Source organism: Elephantulus edwardii, unplaced genomic scaffold (assembly GCF_000299155.1).
Source record: "Elephantulus edwardii isolate Elephantulus edwardi_28Jun2011 unplaced genomic scaffold, EleEdw1.0 scaffold00035, whole genome shotgun sequence".
NCBI lineage: Eukaryota > Metazoa > Chordata > Mammalia > Macroscelidea > Macroscelididae > Elephantulus > Elephantulus edwardii.
Genome location: NW_006399785.1, coordinates 4,052,343 through 4,064,803, shown reverse-complemented (window position 1 = coordinate 4,064,803; position 12,461 = coordinate 4,052,343). Strand labels below are relative to the sequence as shown.

Genomic DNA, 12,461 nt, shown 5'->3' with positions numbered 1-12,461 from the left:
ATCAAGTGTTCTGGGATTCCCATTCTTCTCAGAGTCAGCCACAGTTTGTTATGATCCACACAGTCAAATGCCTTTGCATAATCAATGAAACACAACAACTTCAGAAAACCAAAGGAGCCTCGCAGTAATTCAGAGCTGATTTGATGGCAGTAGTTTTGGCTTAATTTTGGTAAGATAACTATGGTTATCACATAGTTCCTAAGGCATTAAATCACTGCTCAGTCACCCACCTTAGTGACCCTTACATACAACAGAATGAAATACTTGCTTGTCTGCCGTGTCCCTAAAATTGATGCTATATGTTAGCCTATTGGTCCAGTGTTGTTGCAAACACTGAAGGAATTAGCCTCTTGAATTTCTTCTTCTTTTCTGTTGGACTTCTACCAAGCATAATGCCTTTTGACAGAGCCTGGTCCGTCCTGTTAACATGTTCAGCGTATGTGAGATATCTTACTATCTTCCCTTCTAAGCATCATGTGGGCTTCCCTCCTTCCAAGGCTTTACCCAAATGCCACCAGTTCAAATTATCCAACGCTACACAGGAGACAGATGGGCATTCTTCTGTCATGTGCTTTACACCCTCCAAAACCAATGGATGATCCACGGTAAGTGGGTTCCGAATCAGTGGGAGCGAGAGAATGAGTGACATTTGCAGTGGCGTAAATTTCTCCCACCAATGTTCGTACGGCCCTGATACTTTAACTGACTTCAAAATTTTATTTAGCTAGCCTTGGAATTCTAATAGAGTGGAAAGATGGGGGTGGGGAAAAGACCAGAATCAGTTTAATCAGCCAAAGATAATGGAGGAAAGCTTTTCTGTTAAAGCTTCTGAAACGTAAAGGCAGCAGGGGGCAGTAGAACATTTTGAGTACGTGGCTGAGTGAGGCCTGCGCAGTGGAGGACAAGGACACACATCTCTCATGTGAGTTATTTTCGCTGTGTTTTTGCTTTATTTTTATTTTAAAGACACACAGTTATATCTAAATCATTCTACTTTCATGTGTCCATATTCCCTGTTTTCACAGATTGGAATAAACATTCTTATCTGGTCAGCATTAACAATCCACAGATCCACCCTCAGGACTCACGTGCTAAAAGCTACCTAGGATTTTGCTGCTTTTTCATGAAGCAAATGAGTTTGTTTCCATAAAATAATACATCAGCTATTCGTTTGTGTTTTATTTCTTCTTCTAACTTGGGTTGAAACTCCTAATAATCAATTGTAAGGATTCAAGTTAGGATGAAACAGAATTAAAAGTCAGTTAGCAAACTGAGTATTTAGCCTTTCAGTACAGTTGTGAGTTTCTGTGCCTGCAATGTGGTGTCTCTTTTTCCTTTATATCTTCTGATGCATTCTTGCCTCTGCCTTTTCTCTGGTTGCCCCCCTACCACTTCCCTGCCATCAACAGCTCTTATACCATAACTGACCTTTTGGGACTGATTAATGCCACTCAGCATATTTATTCTAGAGTCACCCATGTTGTGCAATATTTTACACTTGATTATTTTTTTGTTTGGTTGTTTTTTGTTTTTGGTTTTCTGGTGTTTTTTGTTTTTTTTTTTTTGTTTTTTTTTAGGGATCCATGATACTCTTTTGTGTGGATGTACCACAGTCTCTTTAACCACGTGTCCACTAATAGGTACTTGCGTTGTTTCTAAAACTGCTACTGCAAATGATGTCGCAGCAGGGTGGATGTGGGTATGTTAGTTTTGTGTTACAGAGTTGTGCCTTTGAGGTATATACCTAGTAGGGGGATTGCTGGATCTGAGGGCATTTCTAACCAAGTTTCTAAGCACACACCAGAATGCTCTCCAGGAGAGTGCATCATTTCACATTCCCACCAGCAGTGTATGGTGGGGAGAGCTTTCAGTGTATCCTGTGTATCCAAAGCAAGGAAACCACTAGCCCCACCTACTGAAAGGTGCATGGAGACCTGTAGAACAGACCTGAGGGATGACAGGCAAGGCTCCACAGAGAGGGAAAGGGATCTAGGGCAAGGAGGGAGCACATTAGCAAACCAAGAAGTATTGCTATGATGTGCCTTAGAGTAATCTGTGACTCATAGAGATCCTATGCATAAAAGCTCTGAACCATCCCCTACCCTGAGTCAGTATCACTGTCTGATACACCTATCCCATTAGCCCAGTTACTCTGTCAGTCTATCTCGTCCTGGATCTTCCATTCCTGAGCTATCTCTCTACCCTTCCAAGCATGATGCCCTTCTCCAAGGACTGGTCCTGTCTGGCCTCATGCCCCCTCAGAATCCTTCACTAGGTCTATGGTATGTTCGGTATTCTTCAGTACCACAATGCACAATGCAAAGGTATCAATTCTTTTCCTATCATCCTTAGCTGTCAGGGACCTCTCCAGAGTGCTGAAGAGCAACGATGTCAGTCTAGAGACTAAGGTGCTCCTGATTCCGGCCATGGTATTCACAATTACTTGCTATACATCAGAGAGCTGGACAATGACTAAGAATGATAGAAACCAAGAAAGATAAATGTCATGTCATATGAAGATCACCAAGGAGCCAAGGAATAAGGGGCTCAGGTCCGTGAAAAAGAGGAACATCCTCAATGAGATATATTGCCACAGTGACTGTAGCAGTGAACTTGAGTGCAGCAGATACTTTGAGAACAGTGTAAGACAGGAAGAAGGTCAATCAGTATTCCTAGTATCACTCTGATAGTACTTAAAAATAACATCTTGCTAGTTTACCTAGTGGGGTGGCATTGAGTGTTGGGTTTTTTGTGTGTGTTTGTTTTGTTTTCTTTTTTAAATTCTGTCTATAGAGTGGAATGCTAAGAAAATGAACAGGTTAATCCTGAGAGGGTTAAACCAGGCTGCTCTTTGGAGGCAAGGATTCTGAAACTTTGTCTGACATACTATGGACATGTTGCAAGGAGGGAGCAGTCCTTGGAGAAGGACATCGTTCTTTGTAGGATGGAGGGACAGTGCAAGAGAGGTAGACCCTCTATGAGGTGGATTGATTCAGTGACTGGGGCAATGAGGGTGAGTGTGTCAGAGACAATGAGACTGGTATGAGACAGAACAGGGTTTAGGGCTGTTGTACGTAGGGTTGCTATGAGTTTCAGGCGACCCGACGGCACACAACAACAATAACAACAACATTTGTAGAGTGGAAAATACTAGCTCATAATAGGGTCCCTGGCACACTCTTAAGGTGCCAGTAGGTAAGGTGTACCGCTAAATCAGAGGCATGCAGGTGTATATGGCCTATGTGTTAGATATCAAAGACGTGATTTAGACTGAAAATGTAAGGTTACACAGGAAATATATGACAGGAGCCATAACAAGGTGAAGAAAAGGTGGACTTTGAAGTGATACCAGTGAAGCTTTGCGTTCAGCTCTGCTACTATTTAGCTACATGACCCTTTTCACAACTGCCCGAGTAAAATGGGTCTATTAACTACCTTAATGATTTGAGTCGAGAAGAGAGATAAGAAAGCAACAACTGATTTGTGGTAGGTATTGTAGGCTTTTGATGGACACTAAGTAAAATAGTCAAGTCCAAAAAGATACATATATATACAAATGCACACACATATATACAAACTATATTTCTCTTTAGTGAGGTTGTAATGTTGTAAGGGCATGGGAAGTATACTTTTTTATATTCTTGCATTTTATTTAAAACTTGAGCTCATTACCATCAAGTTCCATACAAATCATGACAAACACACCACCAAGTTTTCAGAGGCTTTAAATTGCAAAGAAAGAGTTGCCCACCTGTTCCCCCTGGGGATGCTAGTGGATTCAAACTGCCAGAGGGAAGCTGCCTTTGGGTTAGTCTACAGACTGCCGCCAGAGTCCCACATCCACCAGGGTTGCATTTTATTACTATGAAGTAAATACCATCTGATGCTTTTTCCACCCCCCTTTTCTTTTTCTTTAGGGGAGACTTACTCCTAAAGGATTTTGAGACTAGGTCTAGTTTTGTTCTATCCTTAAGATAATTTCAGTCACCTCGTATGCATATGGAAATTGGACAATGAGTATGATAGAAGCTGCTCTTATTTTTCAGGCATGGTGTCCATGAACCATATTGACTACACCATGGATTGCTCTACATTTTTTTCTCCCACTCTGTTCTAGACCTTGTATTGTGAGCTCCATCAGAGCAGTAGGTAGGATTGTTTGACTCTATCTAATTCGTCTGATCTCAGCTTTTGGAGTCTGTGTCTCTTGCGGTCTATTTGCCTTTGAATTACTCATTTACTTACATTTCTGATTTTCAAAACATCTTGATATAATTAATTTGCTGTATCTGTCATCCAACTTATTACTCATTACTCAATCCATGTTGTGATAATCCCTGTCCTAAGTTATTGAAATCATGTACTAATTTTCATTTTTCAAATCCAATGGTCTCCACTCAATCTTTATTTGTATATTGGACAGAATTTAACACCATCTTCATTTTTCACATACCAACACATCAACATTGCTTCAAATTTTTTCACACCCTTTTTTTTAATTCTGTAAAAGCTTTCTGGGCAACTTTACCATTTTTCAGATATGTTGAACTATCGCTACACACTAACAGCTGTCACACCTTTACTTCCAGCCCAGGACTACAGATTGAAAACTGGATATCAAAACATTTGCTATCCACACGCCCTTGGAGGACACATGTAAAGAAAAATAAGCAGACACAAAACATCATGATCATAGCCTAAAAAGAGTGTAGGAAAGGTGAATCCAGCCAAGTCTGACATCTGCTATCTCTGCAAAGGGGAACTGTCCCCATCAACAAGATCCACAATACAGAACTAATTCCTATGAAGGCAGACATGGCTTCACATTCCACATGCTTCTCTACTAATTTGAGCCCCAATGTTGCTGCTCTACTAGGTGTGAAATCTATTGCAGTGACCGCAAGACTTCACAGAACCATACTCAGAGTTGTGGAGTTTATTAGGGAAGTGAATAGGCTATAATTCAGGTTGGTGGTAGGATACAGTCCTTCAATCTAGATAGCTTCTCAAGCATGATCACAGGTCCTTGCACCTTCAGACACCCAGCTAGGTCAGTGTTCCCTTAAGGCTGTCAGTTATGTCTTCTCTCAGTCCTCCAGCCGGCTGAGTGAATACCTCTGGCTCTGGCCCTGGCTCAGTGGAGCAGCACGATCAAGTGAGTTCCATCACATGCCAGTCTCTAATTCTCTGCTGAGACTGTGATTGCTCTTGGACATATCACAATCTGGCTGGCTCAGGAATATCTGATCCTAAAAGATGTGTACTGCTTCCTCTTCCTTGTTGTTGAGGTTCCCAATTTCTGCTGCTGATTCTACACAATGGAATGCTGAGACCAGCCGTTCTCTTGCAGATAGACTAACACACCTTATTTGCATGTACCCATCTAGGCTTGTGGCAAAGTTAGATTCAATGGTTAGGAAAGTCTTTTTTATCAGTAAACCCTTGATATCACAAGGACATTCTCCTCCTGTGCGATTTACAGTCTAAGAAATGGATTAGAACTGCCCCATAGAGTTTCCATATCTTTAATCTTTGAAGAAATAAACTGCTCCATTTCTCCACTGCAGGGTGACTGATTGGTTTGAAGTTTTGTATAGCAGCCAAACACTTTAACCACTCTACTAATAGAGCTACTCAGAGGACACTTGGTAACTCAAATTCAAGCTATAAAAAACATAATTGTGTCTTTCTATATCCTCATCAGGAATCTCTATTTCTTTCTCCTGATGTCATAATACCACTGAACCACTAAATTATGAAGGTCAAATTTTGAGTGTCAGACTAATAACTTTTGGTCATCTCTCATTACCAGTAAGCATTTTCTCTTATCAATGTTGCTTCCAAAGTATTTCTAGAGTCCTCTTTTCATTCTCAGTTCCTTGCCCCATATTATTTCTTTCCAGATTACAACACAGATGTACAGTAGGCTTTCTGGATACAGAAGTGTCTCCCTTCAGTGAATTTTTCAGATTGCTGTGTGGTTCATTTCCCCAAACCTAAACTTTCTTTTTAATTCCCAGTAAGTATCATTAATACTATTGAAGAAGTTACTTCTCCGGTAAGTCAGGTAACTTCATGGTAACTTTCATTCATAAATCTTCATAAACTTTTATAAATCAAACAAAGGGAATGGATATGTTATTGTAACAATGGACAAGTTGACTCTCACTCATAACAGACCTGTGCACAATTGAGCAAAACACCACCCCACACCAGTTCTCTCCCATTCTCGAAATCTCTGCTGTGCTTAAAGCCATTGCTGCAACCATTGTTATTTCATCTTGTTGTATGCCTTCCTATACCTACTGGCTCTCACTGTATCAGGCTTACTAAGCCTTTCTTCTGGGATTTGTCTCTTCTGACAGCAAGAGATTTGGTATATTATTACCTAGATTATCAGAGGATATCACATATAAGGGAGCTCTGGTGACCTTCATGGTAGAGAATGGTGCTGGTTACCTAAACGTGACTGGTTCAAATACACCATCAGCTCCTTAGGAGATAAAGGGGCAGTTTCCTTCCATGTGCTTTGTTGTTGTTGATTGCTGTTGAGTCAAGCACAACTCATAGTGACCCTATGAACAGAAGACCTGAAGTCTTTCTAGAACTATCGTTGTTTTTCTAATTTCAGAGTTTCCAGAGGCATATTGTTTAGGAAATGGATGCAGTCTTCAAAATCCCACTGGTGGGTCAGCTATGAGTTAGCTCTGACGCCATTAAGTTTGAATTTTTTTTTTCAAGATTCACCACACTTTAATGCCAATGCTCCAGAAGGCAGCTGGGGGCTGGGGCTGCGGCCATGCCTGATACTACAGACACCCTTGCCTCCAGCCCGGCGATCCCAGGCACCACGTGACCAGGCAGTCAGAAACACTGATGCCTCATCCCTACACCGCTCGGCTCCTGGGACTTGACGCTGCCAGGCTTGGGCATGGCTTGTCTGAGGCCCATGTAGAGCAGCTAAGGGGCAGGAGATGGGACAGAGACTATGGCTTCCAGCCTCGGGATCAGTGCAGGGGAGGCAAGGCTTGGGAATTGGGGGTAAACGTGTGCACAGGGTAGGGTGCCTAGAGGCTCCAGGCCTATTCAGGCACTTGCTTTAGGCAGCTCCTGAGGCAGGGAACAGGAAGACATGTCTGTCTGAGGTCCCAGAAACGGTGGTCATGGGCATCCCAAGGCAGGCCTGTATGGCTTGAAGAAGGTGATGGCAGCCCAAGTAGGGCCAGGAGGAATGGGCTTGACCTCAATACCCATGATTCAATACCATCTGATTCCTGCTTTCTGGACCTGCAAAGGGGTCGCTGGGCACTTCCTGTTCGCCAGTTGTCTGGTATGCACCACGTTCCTGTGAGGACGAGGGTCCCAGGAAACCGACATGGAGCAGGAGCTCGCCCCCACGCTCCCGGTACATTTGATAGATGAGGCAGCAGGAGAAAGGCTTGAGCAGCAGGCTGAGGATGGCCATGCCAGCCCCAAAGCGGGCTGAGTCGGTGGAGACTACCAGAGGGTAGAAGATGCTAATATGGATGATATCCAGGAAGATGGTGACCACCAAGCCACCGAGAAACATGCTTATGGCGTCGATGGAGTCCCTCTGAGCAATAGCCCACACGCCCAAGGCCAAGATGGCGTAATTTGCCCAGACAAAGCTGTCTGAGAATGTGATGCCGCCCCAGGTAGTCAGCAGCCAGTGAACCAGCAGGATCGCCTTCAGGTTCACCGCGGGCAGTTCCATCCTGATCCTGGCCCTGGGGACCTGCGTGACCACCGTGGGGGGCTGAAATTTTTTAGTACTATCATGTAACATGGAACAGTAGAAAGATAGTCTCTTGTAAAGGTTTACACTTTTAGAAACCCAGTGGAAGGGTGCTATCAGTCAAAGTCAACTTGCCAAAAATAGGCCTTTTAAAATCACCTGTTTTATTGTTAAATGCTGTGAAATCACCTATGACGCATAGCAATCCTGTGAACAATGGATCTGAAACTTTCCTTCTCCTGTCCCTCTGTCATGATCTCCAACATACTCAAGCCTGGTCTTACAGTCACTGTGTCATTCCTTCTTGTCAGCAGTCTTCTATCTCTGACTTTTCCCAACATGGTTTTGTTTTGTTTTGTTTTCTCCCCCGCCCCCAGGTCTGGTCCATCCTGACTACTTGCCCAAAGAATGTAAGAAGTTTCACTATCCTTACTTCTAAAGAGTATCCAGGTTGCACTTACTCCAAGACACGAGTAAAAAAAAAAAAAATTTTTCCTTTTGGAAGTCAATGAGATGTACTCTTCTCCAACACCATTATTCATAGGCATCAACCTTATTCCTTGTTCAGCTGTCACCTTATCCAGCTGTCAGCATAGGAAGCTATGAAAAGGCTATGACTTCAATCAGGCACACCTTAGTCTTTACACTGATGTCATTGCTCTTTAGCACTTTGGAGAAATCCTTAACAGCAGGTTTTCCCAGGGCAACACATCTTTTTTTCCCTCTCAATTGCTGTTACTATGGCCTTTGATTGTAGAAATAAGTAAAATAAAATTGTTGATAACTTTGATCTTTTCTCCATCTATCATGATGTTGCCTATTGGTCCAGGGGTAAGGGTTTTTATTCTCTTGATGTTGAGGTGTACTCCATATTAAAGCCTACACTTGTCTACAACAACTGCTTCTGTAAGCGAGATTATGTTATATGTATAATGTAGGTTATTGATGAGTTAAGATGTAGCAATGGGCTCAAGTATGTCAGAGATGATGATAGGATAGCACAGGACAAGACAGGGTTCAGATCTATTGTTCTTAATTCAAAGGCAACTAACAACAATCTCGGATTATAATGGCACTTTCTTTTTCATATAATCTAGCTTCTCAAATTGTTTGCTCAGTGTACATATTTAATAGCTATGGAGAAAAGATACAACTTACTGTAGGCACACATTTTCTGGTTTTAAATCATATGTTGCTTGTTTGTATCATTTGGACAACCACATCTTGATCTAAGTATGGATTTCAGGTGAGCATAATTGAGTGTTCTGGGATTTCCATTCTTTCAATGTTGATTATAAATTGTTAGGATTGGCGCAGTCAAATGTTCCTTGCATCGTCAATGAAACACAAGTAAGCATCATTCTTGCATTCTCTGCTTTTGGCAAAGATCCTTCGGACATTCGCAATGATAATCTTAGTGCTGTGACTTTTCTCCAGTCAATTTTGAATTTCTGGAAATTTGTGAAACTGAATTGAAACATCATATCACATATAGATATCCCATAAGTCTGGGTGAACATAACATTACATTTTTGGCAAGCATAATTTTGATGAAGAATTGAATGAAAGGGAACATTTAGAGACAATATATTACCTAATTAGGAAACCCGAGCTTTACATACTTATGCCCCATTTTGAATCATCTTTAAGAAGGTATTTTTTAAATGTTTAAGTTTACAAATGAGAACTTTTAAAAGCACTAGGAAATGGTATTGAATTTGTTTCAATGCATTTAGATGGGAAAGTTATAAGTGAAAAAATGAGATCTATGTAAAAATCAGTGTAAGGCTAAATGTTCAATATGGTAAACATTCTGAGTGTATTTTGAATATAAATTAGTATGGAAACTTATTTTTTAAATGCTGGTGCAAACTTTTTCTAATTCTTTTTAAGTTTTTACATTAAATTCTGCTACTGTGAGTGAATAATAGTATTTTGGCTTGCAAGTTTTGCTCGGTTTGGTTTTGTTTTTAAAATACCAATAGAGAAGGAACAATTTTGAACAGAATATTTGATAAATGATGTAGACTGGATTGTTTGCAAAATTAAATGAATTTGGTTTGGAATATATTCTAGTAAGCTATTCTAAATTTGTTTACAGTAAGTTATTTAAATGATTATTTAGATGAAAACATTGAGCTTCCTAGGGCTTTTCCCTATCAGCTCTATTTCTGAGAGCATTTTTGCTTTCTAATACAAAGAGTGCAATTTGAATTGCTTACTGCTGTAAGCCACTGGTTATTTTCAGGCATAATGGAATAATGGCGTGGAGCCTCAATGTGGTAGTTTTCTAAAAGCATAGAAATATTTCATGAATAAGATTAGCTCAAGAATTTAGAAGCATTTTATGACCATGACAGTTTAGGTGTGCAACATGAGAAGTTTGTATTTTCAGAACAGTTTCTCAGGGTGTTATTTTAAAGAAAATGAAACTCTTTCTTATAGGATCAGATATTTAGTTTCCACTAACTGTGTTAAGTATATGGTTTTGAGTTACAGTATGGAAAATTTGGGCTACTCACTTATGCAGGCATTTTAATGTGAACCAAGAAGTGTGTAGTAATTATAAACTTTGGAAACTGTCACAAGTGTATGTTGTGTTAATTATAAATTTATCCATCAGTGAAATACTAAAGAATTTCGAATTTTATTTTCCTTAGATTATCTCCAGGACCTTATTATTTTTTTAAAAAAATAATTATTTATTTGCAATCTTTTTCCACAAACCGCTGCAAATAGGAATTATAGTTGATGGGATAGTATGGGGTCATATGTTTGGATGGAAGATTAGCAGAGAACGGCAACCATTATGGCTAGACCAGAGGTAATAAGACGGGCACATTTTTTTGGTCTCTGAAATAGCAGGATCTCCAAGGCTTCTTTCAGCCAAAAGGAAATGTAGGGCTCATTGTTGCTGTTATGTGCCATTGGGTCACTTATAACTCATAGCGACTCTTTGTATAACAGCCGTAAATCCTGCTCTGTCTCGTACCAATCACACTGTCTCCAACACACCTACTCCTATAGCCCCAGTTATTTAATCAATCCACCTCGTAGAGGGTCTTCCCCTCCTGTGCTGTCCCTCCACTATCCCAACCATGAAGTCCTTCTCCAAGGACTGGTCCCTCCTTGCAACATGTCCAAAGTGTGTCAGATGAAGCTTCATTCAGAATCCTTGCCTCCAAGGAGCAGCCTGGTTTAACCCTCTCTAGGATGAATCTGTTCATTTTCTTAGCAGTCCATGGTATATTCAATACTTTTCTCCAGCACCATAGCTCAAAGGCGTCAATTCTCCTATCCATTCTCATCATTGTCTAGCTTTCTGATGCATAGCAAGTGATTTCAAAGACCATGGCCTGTATCAGATGCACTTTAATCTCCAGAGTGATACCATTGCTCTTCAGTACTTTGGAGAGGTCCCTAACAGGAGACTTTCCCATCACAATATGTCTTAGGGAAACCATATTATGATGTTTGCTATTATGTTTTGATTTTAGAAATGGAAAACAAGGCTCCATTTAAGTTTCTCATTATTGTTGTGTAGTTGGTAAAATGTGCGTGTCTTTTTCACATGTCTGGGAACTCTGGTGCTGTAGTTTGTATGGAGTTGTGCTGCTAACTCTGAGGCAGCACCTTTCTGAGGGTTCAAATCCACCTGCAGCTTTGAAGGAAAAGAAGCGTAATCTCCTCCCATGTGACTTATAGCTTCTCAAAACCTGCTGGATGGTCAGCTATGAGCTGATTTTGACTCAACGGAAATAAATATGAGTTTTCACAAAAGGATCTTTTAGAAATAAATCAAGAAAATTAAATACTTGCTTATGTGCATTCCTTTTAAAATGTTTTAATGAAAGTTTACAAAGCGTATTGGTTTTTTCCTTTTAGATGTATAGTTTTACTGACTCATGAACACTTGGTTAGTACTGTTTCTTTTTTATTTTATTTTTTATCAATTGTGATTCGAGTAAAAGTTTACAAGGTGTGTTGGGTTTTCTTTTAATCATCTATACACATTTTGTTGATGTTGTTAGGTGTCATCAAATTGAGTATGACTCATAGCGATCCTATGAATAAAAGATCTGAACCCTGTTCTATCCTGCGCCATCCGCACACTTCCTGACAGACAAGAGCCCATTGCAGCAGTCACCACATCAATCCTCCTAGTTGATTGTCTTCCTCTCCTTTGCTGCCCTCCACCCTTCCCAGCATCACACCCCTCTCCAAGGAATAGACCCTCCTAGCAACACATGTATTTTGTAATATTCTCAAACCCACATTGTGATCCCAGTCTTCCCACTACTTCCTTGTAATTCTGATTTCCCCTCATGTTCTACTCCCCTCCTTCTGGCCTTCAGGGGTTTACTCTTGGGCAGAAGCTGCCCTTTGGCCTTTATATGGTTATGTCAATGCCTCCTCTCAGCAGTGAGTTCCTCTCTGCTCTTCTCTGTTTCCTGATACTATCTTGTTTGGCTGCAAGTTGAGCCACAGGGCTGAGATCTGTCTGAAAGTCCAAAGATAACTAAGAGTTACACTTTCTGGGGTTCCCTCAGGTTCTTCTGTGCTGGTATGCCTGGCCCTGTTTTATGGTTTTGAGTTTTGTTTCACATTCCTCACACCCTTCAAATTCCTAGAAACTGCAAGGAATATATGTTATAGTTTTGATCAGATCATGAGCGAGCTCATGATCAAGAAACAGCTCATGGTG

The 12,461-nt window shown here is 40.8% G+C and overlaps 1 protein-coding gene and 1 pseudogene across 1 annotated transcript in view; one reads left to right on the top strand and one right to left on the bottom strand.

The window, feature by feature from the left end:
- The window catches only part of SLIT2 (slit homolog 2 (Drosophila)), a 632,406-nt gene that overhangs the window by 102,668 nt on the left and 517,277 nt on the right, over nucleotides 1-12,461 (top strand). The gene's annotated exons all lie outside the window — the stretch shown is intronic.
- LOC102852461 lies at nucleotides 7,244-7,735 on the bottom strand (annotated as a pseudogene).